General features: G+C 39.0%; 1 protein-coding gene and 2 long non-coding RNA genes across 6 annotated transcripts in view; 2 read left to right on the plus strand and 1 right to left on the minus strand.

Moving 5' to 3' along the window:
• On the plus strand, positions 1 to 20,394 carry LOC137855442 (uncharacterized). The gene is made up of 3 exons (XR_011095727.1): positions 1 to 97; positions 19,275 to 19,388; positions 20,243 to 20,394. It is a non-coding gene; the product is annotated as an uncharacterized lncRNA (long non-coding RNA).
• Positions 20,378 to 27,147, minus strand: LOC137855441 (uncharacterized). 3 transcript variants are annotated; one of them, XR_011095725.1, is made up of 2 exons: positions 27,008 to 27,147; positions 20,378 to 22,007 (listed from the first exon to the last, which is right to left on the minus strand). It is a non-coding gene; the product is annotated as an uncharacterized lncRNA (long non-coding RNA). The 3 variants fall into 3 exon arrangements; XR_011095724.1 differs by having other exon boundaries at positions 20,378 to 24,282; positions 27,008 to 27,120; XR_011095726.1 differs by lacking the exon at positions 27,008 to 27,147 and adding an exon at positions 24,172 to 26,758.
• The window catches only part of CTNNA2 (catenin alpha 2), a 468,162-nt gene continuing 467,448 nt past the window's right edge, over positions 26,983 to 27,696 (plus strand). Inside the window, exon 1 of one of the 2 annotated variants that reach the window (XM_068679577.1) lies at positions 26,983 to 27,328. The gene's annotated coding sequence lies outside the window, so the exon portion shown is untranslated. The remainder of the gene's footprint in view (positions 27,329 to 27,696) is intronic. The other variant, XM_068679580.1, reaches the window with a different exon arrangement.

Consider the following 27,696-nt stretch of genomic DNA (forward strand, 5'->3'; position numbering starts at 1 on the left):
CCGTAGAGAACTTCTCTGCAGATAATATTCAAATTTACTTTATTTTGGCATTGTTTCAAAGAAGCTGGAGGTACAATGCAAACAGCTGGACTGTGAGGTAATGTTGTTATAACTTCTGAAGTATGTCCCTTTAAAAAAAAAAACAAAACAAAAAACTATTATCTTGAAAAAGTTCTCTGTTTATCTGCATAATGCCAGCTGAACTTATTTGTGTTTTACAGTGGCTCATTAAGTAACTTTGTTCTGTAGCTGCAATGAGAACCGGCGGTTTTATTCTTCCTTTTGCCTGAATAATTAATTAGAAAGCATCCCACAGCCATAAAGAATTGGTAATACTGTAATTATTTCCTATTCTGAATGATGTTTCATCAGATGCTCTCTTCTGCTAATGCTCTGTGTTAAATCCCAACTGCTCACAGTACTGGTGACTGAACTAATTTGAGGTACTTTGCAGGGTATAATGCTAGTCAGATCTGTTCCCATTGGGAACTTCACTGTTGATTCAAAATAGGCATGTTATATTTCATAAATTTAACTAATATATATATCTATACACACACACATATATATATATTATAAATCTCCAAACTAGCAACCTGGTGTAACCCATCATATATGTGAATGCAGGCTATCTCCTAAAGAATTCAATCCATTGAGCTTTGATAAAACGAACGATCTTATTGAGGAACCTATTCTATTGAATACCTGGGATCCGGGGGATGTAGGTAAATGAATCTCCCTGCCCAATGAGAAAAACAAGTTATTCCCCTGTCTTGTTAAAAGTGGTGTATTTTTGTGCTGTTTCCCCGGTACCTGAGTGCACCTCAAGCAGTAAAACATAGTTTTATGCTCTACTGACTGTATTACTTGCAGGGAGATGTCTGGGCTACAACACTAGCTAATCTTTGACTTGTAACAAGCTCTTTGAAAAAAAAACATGAGTAGAAAACACTACCTTTCCCCGGGTAAATGTAGATGCAGGCCTATTTGATGGGCAATACGGGTGAGAAAGCAGAGGTGAATGCTCTTTACTCAAAAACACCCATCAGTATTTTTACTCAATAAGACCCATCTCCCTGTGCTAGAAATAGGCATTTCCAATCTCTGAATTTCCCAGATGATTTAAATCCCCTCCCTACCTTTTTATTTGTGAATTTGAATTTTATACTTGTTATTTAGTGCAGAAAAATTAAAAGTAGCCATACAACTTGGTGTGGGGCTAGCCAAGTAGCAGTAACGATAGCTGGGAGGAGGAAAGGACAAGCAGGTACACCCACAGCAGGATGCCCAGGACCAGGTGGCTTTTGGAGATATTCCAGGAAGAAGCCTGCACAAGCTCTCTGGGCAAACTATGCCAGTGCTCCATCAGTAAAGAAGCTCTTGCTGAGTCTTGGCCTTGAATGTCTTGTGGTATTGAAAATGTCACCCTAATAACAAAATTGTTACCTATTATGTAAATATAAGAAGAGGATATCGGGAGACCTTTAAGGACTTTTGTTTGTAGTTACAGTCCTGCACAGCTGACCCTGCACCTTTTGGGAGGTCAAGGAAGTCTCAGGGTTGGCATGTTCTTGTTCCACCTTTCCCTTGTACAGTTCTGCTGTACAACCACAGTAATCAAACAGCTGCAGCACTGGTTTGGTGCACAAGATGAACTCTCCCTGCTTTCCTAATTCTCAGCTCTTCCAAAGGTGTGTTCACATCTTCACCACCCTGCACCTGCGAAGTGCTGAATCAAGTGAGAAGGCTGGAACAAAGTGCCCTGTTTCTCTTGATAATGCTCTTTTTCAGGGAAAGTAAAAGCCCACACCTTTCATTGACTCTAATTGGAACAGCACGTAATTGGCAGTGCTGAAAATAAAGCCACTAACACAGATGTTCCTTGTTGTCTTAGAAATTTAAAAAAGTAGCAGCACCTGAACATGAAAAGAATCTGTAAGCTTCTGAAAGGCATTTAGATGCTTAATTTCAAATTGCCTTAGTAAGATTTAAGTACCTAAATACAATTAAGAAAAAAAAAAAAAAGCTGCCTATAATTTCTGAAGAAGAAAATAACCAAGTCTTAGACCTCAAAAGCCTCATCTCCATTTCCTGATTTAAATATTGTATAATGCTTCTAGACAGAAGGAGATAGAAAAATGTTCTCCTCTGTTCTCTGCAGCTCAACCAACAGAGAACTTTGGCAGAGTCCAAGTGCATTAAAGTTGGAGTTGATGTCTCTTAGTGTATTGGTCTATGAAGCTGATGGCTGACATGCCCTTTCTTACTTTCCTACTGCAAGGGTCTCAAAATGGCATTGTAATAATGAAAAGCTATAGTGAAAGAGTTTGCTTGTGGCTGGAGGTACAGCTTTGACTCCCTCGTTATTATGCCTTTTGCAGGGAGCTGGATGTGTCATGTAACTGCGATGTAAGTTTTTGAGTAGTTGCTTTTTCAGTGCTTTTTATTTTACTGCAGTAATCAAAGAGAAAAATCATTTCTTTGACATGTTATGTGAATCCAACAGAGAAATGCTGGAGGGAGGCTTTGGGATTTGCTAGCTGCATATTCTGCTGGCAACATAAAGGAAGGATTGGGATAATTCCTGCACCTTTGATGGGTTTGTGCTATCTCCAGATATTGCTGAATCACTGAGGTTATAGAACTTCCACCTGGAACTCGTTAAAACATGGAGGGCAAGCAATATTTGTGTCTAAAATGTACCATATTGATGCACATATTGGATTAACTTTTGATTCCTTTTTTAAATGCCACCACAGAGAAAGTCACTGCATGTATGTAATAAGGTCTCTTCTCACTACCACTTCCCAGAATATCCAGAGACATAAATGGATATGTGGTCCTTCTGGGTGTGCGTGGGGAAGCCTTTGGCAGCTTCTTTTTTGTAGCTTTTATTTACTAATTAGAAAAAAGTGTCAGAAGTCTTTGTTCCTCATGGGGTCCCCTTGTTGTCTATACATTGAACAACTGCAGGAATGTACCTGTGAATGTCCAAGTGAGACAGTAAGAGGAACCATGAACAAAAACATGGTGTGGAAAATGTTTGGGAGCCACTGTTAATGGATATGGTATGTTCATGGTATATTTTGGCCACACCTTGAGTGCTGTGTTCAGTTTTGGGCCCCTCACTACAAGAAGGACACCGAGGCCCTGGAGTGTGTCCAGAGAAGGGCTATGAAGCTGGTGAAGGGCCTGGGACACAAGTCCTGTGAGGAGCAGCTGAGGGAGCTGGGGGTGTTTGGTCTGGAGAAAAGAAGGCTCAGGGCAGAGCTCATTGCTCTCTGCAAGTGCCTGAAATGAAGGGGTGGGAAGCTGGGGGTTGGCCTCTTCTCACAGGCAACTAGTGACAGGACCAGAGGGAATGGCCTCAAGGTGTGCCAGGGGAGGTTCAGGTTGGAAATGAGGAGACATTTCTTCTCAGAAAGAGCAGTCAGGTGTGGGGACGGGGTGCCCAGGGAGGTGGTGGCGTTCTAGGATTCTGAGACAGGTAACGTTTCTGTCATCTGTGACATCTGTGAACAGGGTCCTCACAGAGACATTCTGATAAAGTTTGTTTATTTTAAGACCAGGCCTTTGTCTAACAGTTGCACTAATCTACAGGTATGCTTGATTATGTTGTTGCTTATACTGCTATGGCACCTAATGTTGATGATATTCAACCATCCACTTCAGCAGCACCTATGAGCACATCAGCCAGGTTCCATTCTCCTGTCTGCATGCCCACTGTGCTAATCAAATGATAGGTATGGTTCAAACAAAATAAATAACCATTTTTACCCCTAAGCCACGCAGTCTAAAAATTATGCATAGCAGGGTGTTAGTAACAGATGGACTGTTACAGTGTATGCCATGAATACCTCCTAAGAAATGAATATATTGTGTATCAATATTGTGGTTGGGGAAATAAAAAAACCGCTCGTGAAGAGTCATTACCGTGAGTAAGCAGTATAGTTTGGCACTTTTGACTGGGGTGGTGGTGGGGGAATAACAAAAGCAATCCTTCTGTATAATGGAATAAATGTCTGTAACACCTCCATTTACATCGGCAGTCAATTCTCACTTGTAAATAGCATGCAGGCTAAACTAAGGGAAATATTAATGGTTCACAGATTGAGAATTTGCAGAAGAAATTTTTAGTACATGGTGTGCTTTTGCAGCCTATCCAAAAAGGGGGCAAGAGAATGTGTGGGGAGATGCTAACAGAAGTCTTGGAAGACCTTTAATTATAATGGTATAAATGAAGTCTTTGCAATTCACACAGATTTCTTTGTAATAAATGCATCATAGATGTCTTCAGTATCTGCCATAATGTTATAATTTCCTCTGGTAATTATAAGTCTAACTTCTGTGTAGTGAGTTTACATATCTATAAAGCTTAATGTTTCACATCCTACACCATGCTCCCCTGATAACAGCAGTTTGCTGCTACTATTGGATTTTTATTATACGGCCCACTATTACTGAATATGGTTTGTAATAGCCCATTTCTTTCTTTCCTTACTCCTAGTTTAAAACCAACCATTTTTTTTTTTAACGCTTGTAATATGCATGTCAGTCAGAGCTGAAACATTTTGCTTGGGGGCAAATTCTGGTCTTCATTGACGGCAAAACTCCCATTCATGTGAACGAAGCCAAGATTTGTCTGCAGCTGCTTACAGCTCATTTCATTTGGAAAAGTGGGCTAGGCTTGTGCTTGGCTTTTGGTAGTGTGTCCTTCCAAGAAGCTGATAACCTTTCTACAAATGTCCTTCCTGAAAGGAAACAATCAGTGGAATGATAATTAAAATGAGTTGAAGCAGAGACTGAATCAACCAGGAGGCCTTAATGGATTAACTCCTTTTTATTCAGGGAACCTTCCAGCACTCTTTCAAGAACAAGTGCAAGCATGAAAGGTGTGTCCCCTAATCTGGAGATCTGCCTAGCAAGAAACTAGCTCATCTGGTGAGAAAACCAAGCCCAGTTTTCTGTACCATTTGCTGAACAAATGAACACCTAATCTCTGATTAATTAGGACACTTACACAACTGCCAAACCAACCCTTAATAGATCTAGTCTCTGATGCCTCTAAAAGCTGAGAAGTCTTAGTCCTTTCTGGCTTTTCTCATACTGAAGTTTTATTATGCTTTCTGCATTACAATCAGCAAAGCCACCTGATTACATTATACAATAGAGTATCTGACTCACTCTTATAAATATCTCTGAGAATTTTTCAAAACCCCAGGTTGCTAATGTTTAAGTCAACAAGAAGAAAAAATTAGTTCTAGATCTCTTTTCTTAAGGAACTCAGACACTAAAAAAGAAAGTCACAGGGCAAAAATTGCTTCCTACTCTTAAATCCTGTGATGTGTTGCAAGCAAAATAATTCTAAGCTTCCACCAAGGCTGTCCATTCCCAAAGGAGGTAATCTATCAGCTTATTGTACTGTTGCAGGTTACATATTCACTAATGGTTTATTAGTGTGTGTATTGTAGATGATCAACTCTATGATTAATGCACAAGTGCTACTGAGTTTCTCATATTTAATAAATATTTTCAGTACTCTTATTGCTTTATCAACATAAATTACAATAAATGTCTAATAATTGTAAATCAATACAAACTCTGCAGTAAATCATTATGAACCACAGAGCTGTTAAAAAGAGAAAAGCCAATCCAAATCTTTTTCATTGTTTTATTGCATTTTTTTTTTTTTTAACAAGTATGCTGGTTGAATCTCCTCTTTGGAAACTTTTCCTCAAGATGAGGTTTGAGTTCTTAGTTTTCCTATAGGCTGAAGAGGCAACTGTGATTCTTGAGGTCTGTGGTTAACTTAATTTTACCTTGTCTCTGGTAATCCTTTCCTTTCTCTTCTATTTAGTTATTATAATTGAAACTTGTGCATGCACTGAAAACAATGCACCCTTAACTTCTCAAAGAACAGACTGAACAACACATCCTTGGTTTCAGCACAGAGTGGGCCTTAGGATGAGCCTTCTTGTCTAAATTTATTTTGGAAGATGTAGCTTTCCCATGGCTGCTCCTCTGTGTGTCCTCTACTAGCAACGTGAGAGGGAAGTCTTTAAAGAGCAAATCCCAAAGTAGCTCACTAAAGCAGGAAGGATGCATCTTCCTCCACAAGTGACAAAAAAGGGATGACTAACTTTGATTCAACACCTACCTATTGGATGGCTTAAGTTAAGGAGAATGAATCATTCTGTTAGTGTACTGGTCTCCCTCATCTTCGTAGAACAAGAATTCTGTTGTCGCTTCTGCTTTTATGTAGTTCTTGCTCCAAAGTATCTAATAGTTCAATCTTCCAAAGAAATTTTACTGAATCATATTATTGAGTTGAAGGTACATGGAGTCTGGGTACGCAGAGACTAAAGCCTGCTGAATTTAACTGCAGGAAATGCCGTTTAGTGAATAGGTTTTCAATAAATTTTAGTATGGCTATTTGCACTGGATTGGCCAATCTGTTTAATGCTTCCTGCCCTTACAATGTGGGCCATTACATAAGGGATGATTTCAGGTAGTCAGGATTGTAATGCGAGTGAAAGTACTTCTAACAACCAAGTCTTTACTGTGTTGGAGTGAGTCAGTCCCAGCCAGCAGAACTGTTCAAATTACTGCCAGTTCCTGAATTATCCATTTAAAAAGTCACTTCTCACCAATTCCAATCACTAGCACTGAGGACTTCTATCAAACCTCTGCTCAATATAGTTTATAACGAGTACAACTTAAGACACCTTCCACAAACAGCCCTTTGACTGAATATTTATACTAGCTTTCCTGTATGTAAATAGTCTATCTTAATTTTACTCACCAAATGAAACAATTGTAAACTACTGATGAGTAGATTTCAACGCATCTTTCTCTCTTAATCACTAGGAAATATTTGCCTGAAATTCTGCAGAGGGAAGATAGCTAGCAGCTGGGGAGTATTTTGCAAAGCAAGGTATCATTACCAGTTTGGTGCTACTCTGCCTGTTAAACTTCAGAAAATTGTAATGCAAGTAGATATAGCTGCAGGTACAGCAGGTATTTAATCAAGTTTTCCCACTTCTCCCTTTCAAGTTGTGATTAACAATTAGTAAGCTCTGTTAAACTCTTGCCTGCTGCTCAATAAACGGATCTGATTGTCAACATATTTCCTTCCTAGTGACATCCTTAAATATGCCCACACAGATTGCTCCCACTTGAGGCAAACTTTTAAAACAGCATCCACAATTTCAGATGAAGGCAATATATGCAGACATGACCCAAAATATGACAGAAAAGAAGCCTATTAGAGTATTTAGGTACCATTTGCTTTGCAGGAAGCTTTCTGTTGACTTTCTTAAAAAAAATCAAGGATGATCAGAGAGAGGGGAAAAAAAATAAGAAACTGATGTGCGTGGGAGAATGAAGGACAGAAGATATTAATTCTCAGAGTCAGTGAACTGTAGTGTATAAAATGAAGCCCCGGGAACATATGCCACATGCTTGTGAAGCGCTGAATGATACCAACACTCCTTTTCAGCAAGCACAAACAAGCCAGCCAGATAGGAAGATGCCGTGAAATGAAAAGGGAAAGAAAACAATAGAATTATCTGTTTTAATTTTCCCCAAAGGACAATGCAACTTATCACACCAGCTACAAAAGTGCATAAACTGTGGCCTAATATTGAAGATTTATAGATTATAAACTCAGAAGAGACAATTACATTCACCTAGTCTAACCTTTGGTACAGTTCATAATATATAAGCTTTCCCTGAGCACTTCTTGCATCAAGGCTATAACTTCTTGCAGTGTTGGGGCTCTTCTAGAAAAGCATCCCAACATTAAGACTTAAAATGATGAGGGAATCAATACCATGCTTTAGTAATTTGTTACACAGGACATCAGTGGCTTAAAAATGGGTGTTTTATTTCCAAAATGATTTAAATGGTTTTGCCCACTGGCTTCTCCTATGCTTTTGTCAGCTTGATTAAAGAGCTTTCCATTATCAGAAATCTTCTCTCCGTGTTCCTACTTTATAGATTAGAAGGTGACTTAATCATAATCCGTTTTCAGATAAACTAAATAAATCAATCTTGTTTAGCTTTTAACCATAAAGAAGGATTCCAGACCTCTGTGGAGGTCAAATACTCTTCTAGTCACTGCATGATGTGGTCCCAGATCTGATATCTCTGACATATTTTCTGTCTTTCTGTGACATTTACCTTGTTTTAGTGAACCAAGTAGCTTAAGTTGGACCATCTTGTCAACTGATTCAGAATACTCTCTGAAACCAGCCATTCACTGTGGTTATTTCTTATAACTCAAAGCTCTCACTGATAAGTAGTGTAGGGATGCCATCTGATTGCTTATCACAGTTCTATAAGGCAGTACAGTTATAATGCAGATTTTTTTTTTCAGAGACTTCTGATTGATGCTGTTCACATTACACTTGCAAACATTCCTCACAGAAAAACACAAGTATCTTGCTTGTACATATTTAGATTAGTTTCTGCATTCTGGTTCAGCTTTTCACCTCTGGATGGCAGCTTCATAGCCACCTTCTGATGACAAAGCTTGGAAAACATTATGACTTTATTTGCCTTTAATTAAATGGGTGTAGTGGTCTTGGTACCATTTTAGTGAGCAAATATCTGCCTCTTAAACTTATCGAAATAGCTAATACAGTTTACATACTGATTGGTCAGAGACTGTGAATACCACACTACTCTCTTTACTTGCACATATGAGAGGTGCTAACAGTATTTGTGGCAGCATATGGGCTAGCTTCACATCACTGCTAAAATATTTCCAAGCTGCATCAATACGGAAGAGTAGTCAGAGAGATTTTGACTTGGTTACTCTGTCATTTGTATGAGGAAAGGCTTTTGTAGCTCTAAGTGTAAGGGGGACAATTCTGGGGAAAAGGCTTACTACATTAACAACTTTTTTTAACCTTTCTTCTCATTTACATGTGTTTCAACAGTCTTACAGAAGGTGGTAGCAGCTACCCTAAAGAAAGGATTGTGCATGACTCCCTTTTACAGGAAATACAAGATTTTTATTTATTTATTTATATTTTCCTTCATATGGACACCACTTTGCTCTTTAATTCTCTATGGTATTTATATAAGAAGCAGTTGAAGTAATTCTCAAAAAATATGCTAAGAAATAGGAACATTTCATGTGTTGTTCATGTGTTTATGGCCAAGAAGTCAAATTTAAATCGGAATCTCAGCACCATAATCTTTTAGCAAATGTTACCAGCTGTTCAGCTCCACGCTTTCTTCTAAAAGTGAGTAAGAAAACGAAAATCCATCATATCAGTCAGCTAGAGGTTCTTAGTACTCTTACCTTGACAGATGATACATCAGAGTGCCTGGAAATCTCAGTTTTAATGGGCTGGGATCCATCTTCCTGCAAATACTAAAATAAAAATATGTATCGAGTCATTTATCGAGTGAGTCTATACATATATAGGCTCACTTTTTATATGTTCTTCTGAGAAGTAGTACTTAATTTTTCTTCTACACCTAATATGTTTGACTATATTTTTCTTCATGGAAAGGCCCAGTGAAAGTAGGATGAGGACTCTAATGCTTTGATATCCTTCCAAATTCAAAGAAGTGTGAGAATACTTAAGGGGAGGGGTTGGGGAGGGAAGGGATGCAGAGAAGTAAAATAGGTAGGAAATTTCTGAGAAATTCCCCAAAAGTTTGGGGTGCGGGGAGGGAGTTTTGAAAGTGGAATAAAAATGCTGCTGTTTTTCTTCCCCCTACATCTTACAGTCAATGGGATCTCAGGGCAAAAAAAATCCTTCTTTGTATGCATATGTAATTTTATATTATATATATAACTCTAAATTCTCTCTACATAGAATTATATATATAAATTGGTATATTGTCATATATATGATATATTACCTAAATTTTATGCTTCTCGCATAGCTGTGCAGGGTCCTGCATGAGAGAGCACAGATGCTGAACATGTTGTTAGATGTTACTGTAGTAAAGATCAATATATAAACTTAGCGTAATAAAGATAAATAAATTATCTGGGGGTGAGCATGTTTCTTAAACAGTATAACACAACAGTAAAACAGTGTTTTACAGTGGGCAGCTGAAATATGTGATGTAAAATCACATCTAATCTAGGCTCTGTGCCAGATAGGTGTGACCTTGGTGGCAATGGGAAATAACACAGATTATACAGTACACTTCTAGTACCATAGAAACAGTCCTGGATATATGATCTTTTAAATTATTTTTTCTCCTTTCTGGAGGGGGAAATAAAATAAAATAAAAAAAAAAAAAAGAAAAAAAAAAGACAAAACCCTACACAGAAAAGCTGGTTGCCTGTATGCCTTATACCAACCAAGCCTAACGACACTGGGATTTGTTTGACAGCAAAACTGCTGGAATAACTGAGGAAAACAAATAGTGTTTAAATCCACAACGTTTAGTATTTCTTGTAGGAAGGAGCTGGCTAAGTATTAGAGTAACTCAGATGCTGGCTCCACTTGCGTTTCTATATCAAATAATATCTTGCCTTTAAAGACAATCCCCTTCATTCCCCAGCACTAGCCTGTTTGACCCATTAATCTGTTATGACACTGACCTTTGGCAATATTCTCAAACTTTGCTGTCCAGCTGTCAATTTATCATCTATATAGCTCCATTCTTTCCCTTGTGCTACTGTTTGACACTGGAAATGCTCCACACTAAAATCCAAACATCTATAACCTTATCTTCAGATCCCAACTTACAGCTCATCTTTCACAAAACCTACTCTTGTCATTACAGACCAATTCTTCTCTTGGCTTCTTACCTCCAGCATTTTCCCTTGCATTAGCAACAGCAAACATGCTAGAAATACATGAAAACCTGATTTCATTCTTCTTATTGTCTGCTGACTGAAATGAAAGAAAAAAAATCAATTTTTTCATAATACATTTTACTTTCATTTTTAGTCAGGCTGGCAAAAAATGAGAAGAAAGATGAAATTATTTAGAAATGGAAAAAAATGTTTGACCCTAGATACAGTAATTCAAATTGTTTCTTAAACTCCATTTGTATTATAGTAGAATTGATTTTTTTTATGAAACATTTTTATTTAAAAACAATATTTTCCAGCTTCTCCATTTTTCAAACAGTAAGTGCATATTTTCATTGACATGATTCAGTTTCTTTTCATTTTCATCAAAAAGACTTGATTGGAAAAACGTCTCATACTCAGTAGCATGGGTAGAACAGACAACATTGCAATACTTCTTTGCTATGTACATTTCTGTGCAAATTCAGTCTTCACATCTTGTGCTTTAATCTGGAAAGATTTCTGGGCAGTAACATCTCCATTTAGAGTTTGTACAACACCTGTCACAAAGAAATCTGGACTTCAGTACAGCTTTTCCGGATATATTCCAAAACAAATACCAGTGATGGGTGGAAATCACCTACCTATCCTGTTCTTTCCAGGTTTAGACTCACATGAGGTGTCTCACAAGAACTATACTGAGCAGAGATATTCACATGAATAAAATAATGGTGTTTATATACCCAAGAGGAAGCACTTAAGTGTTGTTTAATGTAAAAGAACAGAACTATTAACAACAGCATAAATATTGCCAAGAATCTTGGCAAGAGATGATATATTACTTAAGGAATTTATCTATATCTATTATTGTAAACCTTTGGCAAGACAACAACAGAAAATTTAGCCAAGGTGTTGGCTTAAAGGTCTGAAAAATGCTTGAGAAGCTTTGGATAGGAAAATTCACTATCTGGTATGCTTTAAATGGCTTTCAAAGCCAAACATTCTTGGTAACAACTGTACTTGAGGAGCACTGAGATGACTTTATATGGCTGCTGTTGGAAGACATGAGTAGAAGACAAAATAAAACATCCAATCTAGGAGCCACCCACTATCTATCCATGCATCCGGTGCAGTCATTAAAATGGCTAGTGTATGTATGTGTGTGCATATACGTATAATCATAAAGGTTGGAAAAGACCTTCAAGATTATCTGGTCCAATCATCAACGATATATGTTTCTATGTGTATATGTGTATTTATCTCCTGGCATTTGGAGACAATATTCCCATTGAGTCAGGGCTTACTCCCACAGGTCATATCTAGCCAAAGCTAGATACAGACTCCCTAGCTCTATGTCCTGTTCAGCAGCAAAAATGCTGGTGGGAAGCAATGATCTCAAAGTTCTGGCCTGCTTTCTGTTAAGATATACAGTGCCCTTTCTTAATATCACACAAGGGGCATAAAGTATATAAAGGACATAGGATATCATATAGAATAACTGCAGTAATTATTCCTAGCTTATGCACAGAATGAAGTCATCCTGTTTCTTTTTCCCCCTCCCCACTGATTCCCTCTTTCCTGCAGCACTTTGTAGGTTTGGGACTATAATCAGCAATTCTATGTGAAAACTTATCATCTGATTAAGCACCGTTGGTTCAAGCTGATAGGAAGAATTGCCTAAAAATAAGGAATCAATTCTGAGCCAAGTGTTGTAATTTTAAAACCACTACTTAAAAGGTATACAGTAATGTAATTAGTCAGGGATGTAATTAGAAACATTCTGATGATGGTGGTTTGAGTGAATGACATTTTATGCTTAGTCCCACATTTTGGAAATGCTACAACCTGATTCAAGATCTGAAAATAACTTTTGCCTTGAACTTTTTACACTGCAGAACTGGAAAAAATAATCAGGAATCTCTCTGAGGTGACATTCTCCCGACACTTCCCCAAAACGCCTTCTCTACAACACTGCTGTTGTATGATAGTCTTTATTCAGATGAAAAAGCAATTTCAGGTGCCCCAGCTTCATGTCAGATTGAGTAAAGACTAATCAGACTTTCAATCTTGAAGACGTTCTTTAGGGCAGCGTGTTATACAGACACATTTAATAGATGTTCTGCTGATGTACTCTAACTGTTGTATTTATTAGCATTAGGCTTCTTTCTCGATTCTGCCACATAAAATCTTGGCTTGTGGAAGTATTCAATTAAAAAGTTTCAATTTCCATGGAAAATGGCATTACTTATTTATTTTCTCAGCCATCTAGAGTAGAGCTTCAGGGTGAAGTTACCAACTTCATAGCATGTAATCTTGTATACAGGATTGTGGTTAACTGTCCCTGTATGCAAATGCAAGTTAAACTGACTTAAGCCATCCTAAAATGAAAGAGAATCAAACTTAACCAGTGTTGACTTATATATTTAACAGGGCAAGTGCAAACACATGAAGATATATCATGGTGTAACTTGTAAGACTTTTGTATCTGAACAGCACTTTACAGTTTAGACCAAGGAAATAAATACTTGGGCTAGAACTACCATTTGGATAAGCTTCAGAGATTTTTCTGTGGGAAAAAATAAAAAATAAAAAAAAAAGAATCAGGATTACTACTATTTTGTGAATGAGACCAAAAACTTATAAAATTAGGTGGTACTTTGCAGTTACCTATCCTAGTGAGAGTACTGTTACCAGATGTCTTAATCTCATTGTTTTGGTGGAAAAGTAATAAAGATGTTTTTTCTAAGGATGTAATAATAACAAAAAGTTAATAATCATGAACAGAAATTTGAAATGGATATGAACAGAAAAGATTTCACTGAGGGTCAGTGTTATGGATGGTTCTTCATGAACATTAGCAAGGAGAAATATATAGTTTGGGGTAGAAGTTCAGACTAAAACTGTAAGAACAGCTTCAAGTTTGGCAATATAGATCTGAAGTCCTTTGTGCATACAGTTATGAATCTGGAGTTTTATATTACATAAATTATATATTTATAATTTATTTATATATTAATATTATTTAAATATTAAGAAACCGAAAGGAATCAAACAAAAAAGTCTTCTCTGTATATTTGAAAACTGTTCATTCCAGGAGAAAGCAACTGATATATTTTTAATGGCAGAAGCATGCATCATTTTGCTTCTGTGTACACTGATGGAAAATTGGATAATTTCAAGGTTTTATAACCTGTTCCTTTTCTTTTCTTTTTTTTTTTTTTTTTTTTTTTTTTTTTTTTTATTCTTCTGTGAAAGTTGGAAGGTTAGGTCTCTATAATTTGCAGAATCAAATGTTCTTTCACATAATCAGTGATGGATGGAACGTACAGATGTTTCATCATTTAATGCTTAGTGAAGCTCTATCCAGAGTTTCTTCAGATCTCCTTATCTGTTACATACTATCCCAAGTATAACTATTACTGATTTTTGCTATACTAAATTCTTTCCACTGAGTGACTTTCTTTAACATTATTTCATGATCATTAATTATTCTCTCTATTGCATTCCGGTTATATTTTTTTATCTTTGATCTTCTGTTTTTGTTTCTTTGTGTTTGGAGGGGATATTTGCTATGATGGGTTATTTCAGAATCAATCTATCATTGAAAGGTAGTATCAGTTAAATAACTCCTATTTACTGCAGACTTGGTATTTCTCATGGCTCAGCTGAGTGCAGTAAAGTGTTAAAGAGCTGCCTTATGCTTGGCACAATGCAGTAAGCCCACAACTCCATGACACTATACTCACTGTGAGAGAGGGACAGTAGCAGCAGACTGAGTGGACATCAATGCCTTGGAGAAAAGCCTTGCATTGTACTCCATGACTTGTTTTCCTTGCTTGTGACATCTTGCAGATTTTTGTTTAAAATGTGCATAATTTTGTAGATACGGCACTTACAGACTCTAATCAGCAGTTAAGATAAAACAGTATGGCTTTTGTTCCCCTCCTAAAGCTCTTTTCATGCAGTGTCACTAGTTGCTCAACAGCCGCATTTATTCTGAACATCTTGTACAGCCCATGCAGGCCACATCAAGAACGTTCCTCACTCATTTTTCCTACAACAAACACTTTCAAAATACTTTTTATCCCAGGTTTATGAACCAAGATTAATCCTGTGTTAATGTCTGTCCTTACTCATCCTGCAGCTGTGCATGACCCCCCAAAACGTCAGAGCACAACTCCCCCACTGTGCCATCATCCGCTCACTTTGATGATGGCCCTGATTTGGCTAAAAAAAGCCCAAAATATGAGCACTGGAGGAGGAGGAGGTCAAACTGATCCCTAACAAGACAGTTCTGACAAAATCATGTAGGAGGATTTCTTTTCATTTCAACCCTAGAGGCATATAAGTAGACCAAAACTAACAAGTGCCAGATATAAATCTGGTACAAATGGATCTCTTTTTAGTTGAATGGAGTAATGCATCTTTCTACCATCTGATGATTTGGCCCTTTATTTCTCATTAGTAAGAAATAAATACTTGTTTATAGATGGAGGAAAACCAAACCACATTAGCTTTGAAGGCTGTTCATCAGTTCTTGTGCAACACCACTTAGATTAAGTTGGGAAAACTTAATTAAAAACATTAAATTTAAATTTCTCTTGAGAAATTAAGTGCAGGTCACTTCTTTCTGTATATGTGACTGACCCCCTTATTGCTGTTTGCTTTCTGTACTACTGTAAATTAACTAAACAAAACTGAATCTGTGGATTAGAATTACACTGTGCTGTTTACAGGAAAACAGTTTTGTGCTGCCCTTATAGTAGGGGGGCAGACGAGAGCTTGACATTTGCCTCTGCTGTTTGCCAACAGCCAGCTGGTCTGACAGCATATGTGTACTAGCAGGAGAACTGGCACGAGTACAGCTTTAAGTAGCATGTGCTATTTCCTGCAACAAGGGGGTCAAAAACCTGGACACGGTGAAAGCTGGAGATACTTTAAGATTTTGAGAGCTATATATAGAAAATGTAGGACAGAAATCCATAGAAAGAGAAGTCTTCACTATTTATGGAGCAGCTTATTACACTTTGTGCATAAAGAACTGAATATTGGGGTCCTCTTAACAAGAATTTACCTAGAAAAGCTTCAATACCTTGTCGATCTTAGGGTCTGGTAAGTCATTTTGAGTTGGTTTTTGTAAATATACAGAGTCTATGTATACTTTTTCCCTCTTTGTTTAAATTTGTAGTACAAAAAATTATGTTCCCCACTGAGATTAGTACTGCTGGTTTTTTTTTTGTTTGTTTGTTTGTTTTGTGGAGGCAAGAGTGTTTGCCCCATAGCATTATAGGAAAAAAAAAAAAAAAAGAAAAAGAAAGAAAGAAAGGAGTGCATAAGGTGTTTACTTGATTACAATTATAAGACCCAGCTCCCACAGTGGGATACCACTGTACCCTCATACTTTGGTGCCTAGGAAGCTCCCCCAAAGAACTCACTAAACCACCTGCATCTCTCTTACGCTGCACAAAGTACAAGCATCGAGGTTGCATCAGAGGCTATTTGCAGCCCAAGGCCACATGCAGCTCACAAACATACCTTCAGATCACCTGAGCTGACAGGTATGTTCCAGCACTGGATGGGGGGCACAAAAATCACTCACAGCCCCTTTCCACCATGAGCCCAGCGAAGGGGCAGAGCCAAGCCACTAAGGGACATCAGGAAGGTCTGGGACATCCAGGGTGTCTGATGGATTTCAAACCCATGGTTCCTGCTTCAAGGAGTGGGTACAAAGCTGGAAGAGCTGTTGAACTGCCTGTCAGCTGGACATGTACACATGCACACAAAAGCACATATTCTGGGGATATGGGGAGAAGGAGAAAAAAAAAAAAAAAGGAGGAACTTAATTTTGTAGCATTTATTAATTTGTTAGTCTTCAGGCTTGCTAACCAGAGTGCAGGAGGTGAGGGGTGGGGGAGCAGTCCCCATTCCTGCTATTTGACATGAGGAATAAATAAAAGAGAATCCGTTTATTACCTGAATCTGTGGTCTACTGGTCTGTAGTCTGCTTTCCTTTAGTGCTAGGAAGACTATATTTCTCACTCGTATTTGGCTGACACTAAGATGGTTCTAGGTTGAATTTTAAAGATAGGAAAGTTCAGAAGGCGCATATGAGTCAACGTGCAGGAGGTCTGCATTACGGCCAGAAACAGCATCTTCTTCTCCTGTGCTGCAATCCCAAGTCTAAGCACTCTGTTACTACTGCTCTGTTTCAGAAGAAAGGCTTTCAGTTTTACTTTAGTTTACATTTTGGTTCCAGATAGCTAGCATCTTATTTTTAATTTCCGCTACCCTATCGTGAGATAATTTTCCAAGTGTACATCATTAGGATCATTTACCTCAGTAATTTGGATAGACTCATTAAATTGCTTCCTTTTCGTCTTCACAAATGAACCATATTTAATGGCTGTATTACATAACGTACACGAGCGAGAACTACTCTGAACTTTCTTGAAGGGCAGTTTAGTTCTGTTCTACCACATTTATCTAAGCATCTAACTCTCATTTTTAAGATGCCAAATGTTCTTTCAATTACTATTCTGGTCACTTTTTGAGTTTCATTATAATTTATAATGATACAGTACTCAGAGAGAATCTGGAGATAAAACAGAGAGAGATTAGGCAATTTTTCAAGTGATATCTGCTGTCACCTTATAAAGAAAAGGAAAGATTGTTATAAAATGTCTTCAGCATATTCGAGTGTATTGGAATACCTAAACGTTCACTTACTAAGAAAATGTTCTTTCACAAACATACTGTTTGCATATAACATTACAGAAAACTGGGTGGGAGAAGCGAGATGCATAATAATATGGTAGTATTAAAGCATATATGTTCTAGATGTTATAATTTCAGCTCAGACCTGACATCCATGCAGCTATAACTCAACTGCCTTGTAATTTACATCTTTATAATCCCCTGCAACTAATAAAAGGTACGCCAATTAAGATGTTAACTGAACAAACGGAGGATCTTGTGATAACAACCTTTGCTCACTCCTTCCCTTTTTACCACCAATATTAGCATGAGGTGCTTCATTATGGCCAGACCAGATCGTGCTGTTCCTTTGTTCCTGCAAAATCTTGCCTTGTGGGCAGCAACCTGGCAGCCTCCCCATCATCAGAGGCTCCCTGGTGTTCCTGTAATGTGATGGAGGGAGTTTCATATGGAGGCAGAGCGAAGAGCCAGTGCACATCATCATCACACTTCACCAGCACTGAAGACAGAAAGAGTTCAGGATATTTTGTCATTAATGTAAATAAAAGTGGGTATAGTATATATTATTATACACTATAAAAGGCACTCACAATATGTTCTGCCACTCAACAAATAATGAAAGTATATATTCAATACATTAATGTAGCATAATTAATATTCTAAATGGCTCATGGCCTGACACCCACGTTTATTTTTTTAAAAATGCTCATCTTTTGTAATTGTTTGCATGCCTTTTCCTTAAAAAAAACAGTAAGCTTTTAAAAACGTGTTTACAGAGTTGAATAAATCACAGATTTTAACTGCACAGGCAGCTTTTTAGTGTAGGTTAAGAAAGCATATCAGTAATGAACAGCTTGAGCACCATTCATGTGATGGCCTATAGTGACCATCTCCTTTTAGAGTATCAGATGCTGAATAGTAAGGTGTTTTGTTTTTCTCCTTTCCACATGTAAACATTTTCTTTATTTCCTGTTATGATGGGTATATTTCTGACTGTGCTCCTTCATATGTGTCCATTGCTAGTGTAGCAATTACAGAAATGCTCAGTACTCCTGTCCTTCCTACCGCTACATAAATTTATACCTGTTGAGTGTTTAAACAAGTTGTGGAGAAACCAGGTCAGCGTGCATAATACATCTCAGACCTGAGTGAATGAATGCACGATGGCTCTCAGTGATAGCAGAAGGCTTCTTTGGAAATAGGAATTCACAGAATCAATTTACCTACGTATTCCCAGTACGTGCTGCCATGTTTCAGTTAGCAAAGATAGATACATAATAGAAAGCATCTGATGCATGCTGCTTTTTGGTGCACAGTACAAATAGTTTAACAACAGACACACCTAAATGCATGTGCAAACAATATATCATCCTCGAGCCAAATGTCTTTTAACAGAGCCAGAGCCCTCACATAAAGCACTTGTTTTCCCATCAGCTTTTTTAATAAATAAATAAATAAATAAAAATTAAAAAATCTTGACCAGGAGCACTTTTATTTTTCCTTTCTATTCCTCAGAGCTCTCCCAAACCACATGCATTTATACCTGCTGGCAGGAAAAAAAAATAACAAAATTGAAGCTTTAAAATAAAAGCATAAAATAAATATATATTGCTCCTTGCAAGTTAATTACAAAAAGTCCTATTATTGTTGGTGTGTGTGTGTGGAGAGTGGAGGTAGCTAGAGTTTGAATATTAAAAGCAATTGTTTAACATTTTGTAATAAGAATCATTTTTCATAGCACTACATAGCTCATACACAGTTATATGGGATCCTCCTCCTCTTCCATTCCCAGCTGCTTAACATCTCTGAGCCATCTCTGAGGTTTGGAGAGGAAAAGACCAAGAAAGAAGTCTGCACTGTACCCCTTAAAGCAGAATACCTTTCAACATGTGCTGAAAAAATGCAGGTAACTCCAGCTTCTGCAGTTCCTCAGCTCATCAATCTTAAATCAGCTCTTTTCTGCCTGCCTTTTCAGAATATTATACTTTCTGACTCTGTCTCCCTTCTCTATGCACTCTGGTCATTTTATTCCTTTCTTTGAGACTCTCTCTTTTCCTTGTTTGTTAGCAACTTCAGAGAACCAAGAAATATGATGCTATTAATCAAACTATTTGTAATTTCCTGACAGAACTCAAGCAAACCTTGCTGCTCTGTTGTAGTACTTGAATCACATTTTGAGGGTGTGTCATAAACCAACGCAGATGTCAGCCGGTCTTAGGAGATACAAGCAACACACATCCAAAAAAAAAAAACAACAAAACCCTTTCCTTTAAAACCTAGGATTAATACATAGATATAGGACACACCTGGGTCAATTTCAGGGACTTATATCTATAAATTTTAATTGAACATCTTTAACAGTAATTTATCAAGTTTATTGCCTTACACAAGTAAACTATCTTTTGCAGCTCTGTCTCCAATCTATAGTTCTTACACTGATGCCTAAAAAAATAAAAACAGAAAATAGCCTTTCTAAACTCCTTTCTATACTTCTTGACTGTGAGGACCCAATTCCCAGTTTGGGAAATCTTTTTCCTCATAAAAACTCTGGTCAACTTTATCCTGTTGTATATGAATGGATGCAGAAAGACATTTCTTTGACTCTTGATGTAATCTCAATCAGCTAACACTTGCAGTGGCCCACTGGCACCAATATTAAACGAGTTCCTTCTGTAAGATTTCATCAATAAAACCTGTAAGATAAATCTGTGCTGTTTTTATGTCTGTACCTTTAAGAGGCCACCTGCTTCTTATTTACAGAGGAGCAGATGCAATTCCCTGCTTCCATTTGGATTTCACATGGCATTGCGCTACTGGAACAAAACCTAGGACTGTTAATGTTTTCTGGCAATGATCTACGTCTACACCATTGACTTGAGAAACCACTAGAAACCATTTTGTCAATGTTAAATATCATTTATTTTTCAGTCACTTCTTACACGGAACAGTAAGGAAAGTCAGTTAAGCTAACAATACTGTATGTAATGAAATCGCTCATTTATAAGACTAAAGCTATGTTTATGTGGGTTTATGATTATGCAGATGTATGTTAAAGCATTTGAAATTAGCCCTCATCTTGACTTTGATGAATATGGAAAATTAGAGCATTGAGAAAAGGCCTGGACATTTTTCCCAAAAGGAAAGATAACTTTGTTTTGACAAGAATGACTTCATCTTGACATATTTATAATACAAAATAAAGCTAAAATAGAAATATTTGTAAGAACTGTCATAGCAACCTGTTTTGATTTAATTTGCCAAAATTCCATTATGGAAATCCACTCAATTTTTAGAAAATGCCTCATGCAATTTGCATGAAGAAATCTTTAAATGGAATGGAACCTAGTTCCCTGTCATAGTAATTTCCAAAACAGGATAGCAGTAGTCTTTTTTTTCCCCACCACCTACTGTTGCAAGTTCTATGATCATTATAATTTGCTAGATGTTCATTCCATACTTTTGAACAGGTTCATTAATTTAATGAAGTATCATTGTTTTCCTTCCCTTTTTTTTTTTTTTAAGGGATGGTTCATTCAGCTGTCATTGAAAATGCAGAATGCTTTGAAAATGTAAATATTCTTGCAGCATCATTCCCACTTGATGTGTGCTCTAGGTAATGCATAACTCTTGACCTGATCGATCAGGATGTACAACCATCTTGAGAAGTAGTATGCTGCATAATTCAACCTGAATGTGCATAGCATTTCTGACAGAAATCACAGTTTTTATTGAAATGTAGCATTCTCATTTTACATGGAGCATTATATATGCTTCTCTCACAATTAACAGGTGCATGTGGATTTTCGGAAAGCCATTTTCTTTCTGTTTGAAACTACATCCACCTACAGACTAGAAATGAATGAGCCTGCTGATAGATAATTGCCTGTCTTCCTAAGCCTATGTGATTTATTTGCACTGGTCATGTCGAACAGGCAAACACAAAAAGGAATTCTTTATATCATTCTTTAACTGTCACTGAAAAGTGAGGACAGTGTAAAAGGGTGTGAGACACTTCAGGTTTATTTCTTTTGATTTATGCATCTATTTTTAATCAAAAAAACTGAATTCCACATTGCTGTATTGCTACTGTAGATGATAACAGCTTTCTTAGCTGATCTTTGTGTACTTCATGAAAAAATACCTGAACTTTTATGAAAGTTAATTAAAAAGAAATAGACTCAGTAAATTAGGTTAAAAGATCCATTAAGATGCAAGCAACTGTACATGTAAGCTTGCAACGGATTAGTCACAAGCAGTAGCAGTTCTTGTCAGTGTCTTTCTCTATTTTTTTTCTCCATTTTTCTCTTCTTTTTTACTTATAGCTGCTGGTTCTTCAGAAAAATCAACTTTCTGACATTTGCAGGTTTCATCAAGACCTGAAGGAAAAGACTAGAATCATCCATAGACTTTTCATTAGCGATGCAGACTACTAACAACCTTATTAACTTTCTTCAGGCGATGTCTTAGTTATAAGTCTCTTGTGCATTTTGCAGGTGTAAATGGAGAGATGAATCATCTTGGACTTCTGTCAATAGAAAAATAAATAAATTAGAAACTTTACCTACTTTAGGATGTGGGAGATATTTTTTTGTAATCATCACTGTGTCTAAAACAAATCTTGATTCTATCTCCTTGTGGCTTTGTGCCCACAAGATAGAAAATATATAAGTAATAGCATTTCTTCTGATAAAAAGTGTTGAGCAAGTAATATATCACACGTATCTGTTTTAAATCTTAATTAAATACTGAGAATCTTCAAAGTAGTGCAAACCAGACATTATAAGCAAACAAAGGTTAATTTTTATTTTTTTTTAAATGGGAACAACAGTTCTACAGCTAGTTATCTCCAGATTACCATGACGCAATGTTGGATATAGATACTCTTTGTCGTGTTTTGTCTACTAAAAGTCTCATAAAGACAACATGAGTTTGTATAATAGGGCCTGAGTAAGAATCAAAATTTTGCCCAATACTTTTAAAGGACATTGCAAAGAAGGGCTATGATTCAGAAGAATCCCATTTTCACATGGATGAGCAAGTACCAGACAGACTTCCATCCCACCTTGTATGTAGAGAAAGCACAGCAGGATGCAATGATTGAAAGAGCAGAAGGTTGAGGACAGTCATTTCCCTGAAGTGAAGCAAGTCCACTGGCTGTTTTCTTAAATGGAGGAATACTTACTGAACCACATTTGGAAGCCACGGCAGCACAGAACAACCCTGAAAATTGTGAAGGGAGTGATTCTTCCTCTGTGGCAGTTATTAGGGTTCAGATATTAATCTTTCTCCCTAAGCTTTTCTTTGGTAAGGAAAAGAAAGGTATTCTAGGGACTGAGCAGTGCCAGAGGAACTTCAGCTAGCTCTGCAGAGGAATGAGCCAAAAATACTTCCTGCAATTTTTATCAGTGTACTTTCTGCCTAGGTCCTCTAACACCTTCTGTCCTCTCTCTTAGAAGCTCAGCCCAGCTTTCTCCTTTGGTCTCTCTCACTCATCCTGTTGTTCTCCCACATAGGCAAGGTACCTGAACACGTTCTCTGTGTACATATGTGGCATGTTGTCCTGTAGCTTGCAACATAATTGTTTATCTCCGGTAAGTTTCACTAATTGAAATCCCCAGCAAGAAAAAAAATATATTCTGGCATTGCATAGGATTCAGTCCTGGCCAGTTTTCCTGCTGCTTTGAAGCAGTGTGCAAACATAAGAAAATAGAGCTTGTTTTGCAAGGAGCTAACAACATCAGCAGCACAAGACATGAGGTGTTTACAAACAACAGATGGGAAGCAGCTAGAGGGTGGTGGTCAACGTGAAAAGCAGCGTGCTCTGCCTAAGAGCTGCTTGCTCAAGGTTTTGGTAAGAGCCAAGAGCTTTAAAGGAAGACAGAAAAAACAATTTTTCTCTTATATGTATAATAAACTCAACTTATATGTAGCTTTAAGGAAGTAAAGGTGGTCATTCAAAGAGGCTTGAAGACCCGAACAGTTACATTTTCCTGGTTCCGCTGCTTTTCCTAGCTGCAACCACTGTCCAGACAGTTTACATGAATCATTTTATAAGGGAGAGACTTTATGACATTTGAATTGTTTACAGCACATTCTCTGAACAGATGCAAGATTTCTAAACCTTTCTTTTCCCCAAGCCACTTTGAAATACGAAAGGGTACTGTACCTATTACGCATTGTCCTGTTGTGCAATTAAAGGATGAGAGAGACCTCCACAAACATACACTCCTCCTCTGATAACAGGTGGTAGCAAATGAAGTTCAAAATAAAATGTTAACAAATTTTAAAGCCTATTCCTGTGGTTTTGAGAAGTAAACATTTAAAGAAAAGGCCTTATAATAGTCTCCAATAGTGGTCATTAATCTTGTGAGCATTATTCCAACAGGAGCAAAGAGCAGATTTCTTTCTTGTATTTCTTTTGAAATTTTCAGGTCAGCTTTCTGAAAGAAGCTAAGGCAGTTGCACCATCCTCTCCAGCACAAAAAAGTGCATAGCCATACCCCTTGTGTTTTTTTTTTTTTTTTCCTAAACAAACTGCATCTGCTACTTGTCTTCTGGTTACTTCAGTGCTACAAGCCAGGGTAAGTCCCTGGATGCTCTTAACGACAGAATCTTTTGAGCCAGAGAAAACAGTCAAAAGGGAAGGCAGAGGGCATGGCAGGCCAGAGACTCTTAGTGGCAGCACCCACCTTGCAGATGACTCTTCATACAGAATCCAACTTAAATGACCTGCAGGATGTGGAGGTTTTACTTCTGCTTATTGTGCAGCTCATACTAACGTGTGGCACAGCAGCATGCTGCTGCAGAGGAGAGACAAGAAATATTTGTGATCCAGTGCTCGAGCAAATGTGCCAAAAATGACATACCTACCCAAAAGGTACCCACATGTGTTCGGGGGTGGTGAATGATTTTAGTCATTCGCTCTATATTTATGTGTACTCAATCAAGTCTGAAAGGTAATGTCTCATTAATACAAGGTACTGAAATATCTTTCAGAGCTGCTGACAATCTCTCTTCAGCATAGGCAGGTAACGATCTACTTGAAAGAAACCATCTATTACTTAGTTTGTCTATAAAGATAACCGAGCCTAAAAGCAGCTTAAAGCATTCCAAGTTCCACCTGTAGCTTTCAAGTCTGCTCGAGTTGCTGAGCATCCGGGCACGTTTCATTTGAGCAAAATAATGTTTTGTCTGCCTTGCTAATCAAACTGCACAGTAATCCTGATGGTTTCATGACGTCTCTTTTCTATATGTAGCTGAATGCTGGCAGTGGGAGATCCCATGGCAGTTGCAAGTGTTTGTTAGAAGCTGTCAGTCGGCCTCCCTTGGCTTATGAGAGTTGCGTTCATTTACAGAGCAGCTTTGCAGCTTGCTCCAGTTTTTAGTAAACAGTGGTAACAAACTCAGTTTTCTTCCTTTTCTTAAAGGCAGTTAACAAAAGTTCTTTATCACATTCTGGCAAACCTCTTAGCAACAGTCCAGCAATCCATGCCTTCTGTTTTAGGTAAAAATAATCTGGACTAGGTAAGTAATCTGATTTGCTTCTTAAAATGGTACACTTCAAACAGAAACACACACAGATAGTTGAACAAATCCTTTGGTTCAAATTTACAGGAGATGTATTTGCAGCTTAGTTACTGCTGAAGGAAAGAGGTTCTAGCATTTTTCATAACCATGCTTATTTACTGTTTGTGGTGCTTACACGTACACTATAGCTCATGCTCAGTTTAGTCAAATGCCTGGAGATACATTTAGCTGACGTTCAATTAGCGATGCAAGGCACTGTGATAAAGCAGCAGACAATTTACTATATTCTATTTGGCAACCTTGCTTGTTTCCATTAATATTTACAATAGGCTAGCCACTTACTGCCCCTATCTAGAAGAATAAGCAAGATAAAAGACAGAGTACAGAAATGAAGGCAAGAAACTGAAGGTCTGTAGGTGAAATTTACCTAACATCACACGGCTCGATTCAGCATGACAGGAAAGACAGCAGCAGTACCTAGAAAAGTGGTTTGATGCAACCTTAAAGCCTACTAAAGGCACAAACAAAAGACCTAGCTTACAGCAACAATTTACACATCATCACCAAGGGCAGGCCAGCCTAGCATGATCTCTGTTTATACACTCAGAACTGGTTGTGTGTCAGTCTTAAACGATAGTGGGAGAAGGTTAAAGTAATTCAAAGTACTTCTGTATAATACCGACTTACACCTGTTATATGGCTGTACCAAGTATGTAAGTCATAATGAACCTGACCAGATTTCAATCCGTATTTCAATAAGTTCTTGCCTAAGAATTTTTTTCCCTGCTTCAGACTCTCCCATGGACGCTGTTGTTGTGCCTTGATAAACGGAATAGAGGTTCCAGTTCAGCTCCCTTCCTCATTTATTGGGAAAATGAACATACAGCCTTACAATACCTTTCTCAGGATGGGGAGAAAGAAAGAAAACCTACTGATGACTACTACCTCTACCTGAGGGCAGACAGATACCTGTAGAGGTTTTCTCATGGGCTGAGGCAAAGAAATAATTTTGGCAAATCCCCTCCAAGCCTAAAACAGGCAAGAAGAGGAGAAAGCCTGGAAGGCCTCATCTCGCTCCCTTCCTTGTTGCCTGTTGGCTCACGTAGAAGACAAGAAGGCAGACGGACACCCCAAAAAGCTCAGAAGAACAAAAGCACAGCAGCAGGAGTCATGCTGCCTCAAAATGGCTAGGTCCCTCCAGAAACACCATCTCTGAGGGGATGCTTGCCACTGGGATTTGTAGGACGCCAGGCACAGTGACACTGGAGCAGGATGGGGACCGCACATGTCCCCCATGTCCCACCCAGGAGAAACAGCTGAAGAAAATGCTGCAGGGCAGCAAAACTCACTTAAGCTTGGTACAATTAGCAACACTAATTAAAATGAAAAGAGAAAGAAGAGCAATGCTTTGTGGAGATGGACAAAACCTGGTATTTGTTGTGGTGAACGCAGAGCTGAGCAACACAGGTGTAGCAGGAAGGCTGTATGAAAGGGTTTTTATAGTTTAGGAGAAAAGCAGAGGTGAACTTCTCGCTGTTGGTCCTGGCTGTACAATAATAACCATCCTCTCCCTGCTTTTCAAAGGTACCTGGAGCGGGGCAGGACCTTGTTATCCCCCAAATCCCCCAGCCCCGCTTCTCCCCCGGCTCTGCCCGGTGGCCGCCCCCCCTCAGGGCTCCCACCGCCCTCCCTGGGGGGCCGGGGCCGGCATTCCCCCGCCTGGACCGCACAAGATGGCCATCCGCCCGGCCTCCCCCATCCCCTCTGGCAGCCCCTTAACCAAACCCCATCCTCAGAGCCCGATCCTCCCCGTTATCCCCCTACCCCCCCCGTTATCCCCATCGCCCCCCGCCGCCCACCTGCGCCTCGCCCTCCCCCTGCCGGCCTCCCTCGGGCGCCTCCCTCCCCTCACACCCCCCAGCCCCGTGCCTCCTCCTCCTCCTCCTCCATCCTCCTCCTGCATCCTCCCCCCGTCCCTCCCTCACGCCGTCTCCATACCCACAGCCCCGGCGCCCCCCGAGCGGCGGAGCCCGGCGCGGCCTCCCGCTGGAGGCAGCAGAGGAGAGGCGCAGGCGCGCAGCCTCCACCCCGAGTGGCTGCCGCGGGGAGGCCGGCGGCGGCTCCCGGGTCCTCCCCGGAGCCGAACGGGAGGCGGGGGCCGTGTGAGGGAGCCGGAGCCGCGCACCCAGCCCGCCGGTGACCGTCGCTGCTGGGGAGGAGGTGGAGAAGTAGGAGGAGGAGAAGGTGGTGGTGGTGGAGGAGGAGGAGGAGGAAGAGGAGGCGGCGAGAGGTTCTCCCACCCCCACCCACCGAGCTGAGGTGAGGCCAGGGCAAAGCATCCTTTCTTCCCCTCATCCCTTCCTCCTTTTCATCCTTCCCCCCCCCCCTCCCTGAGCTCCTTTCATCCTCTTTTCCTTATCCTCCTTCCCCTTTATCTCGCCTTCCCCTCATCCTTCCTGGTCCTCCTTTCCTTTCTTCTCTCCTTAGCCACCTTTCTCCACTCCTCCCCATCCCCCAGACTCCTTCTCCCCGTCCCCACGTTTCACACCCACCAGAAATAATGCTTCCTTCCTTCCTTTCTTATTTTTGACGAGCATTTTTAATTTTCGGAGAGGGAAAAGAGCCGGGCAGAGCCGGTGGCAGACAGAGATAATCCCCCCCTTCTTTAAAGAACGGATCTGAATTAA

Source organism: Anas acuta, chromosome 4 (genome assembly GCF_963932015.1).
Source record: "Anas acuta chromosome 4, bAnaAcu1.1, whole genome shotgun sequence".
NCBI classification, from domain to species: Eukaryota; Metazoa; Chordata; class Aves; order Anseriformes; family Anatidae; genus Anas; species Anas acuta.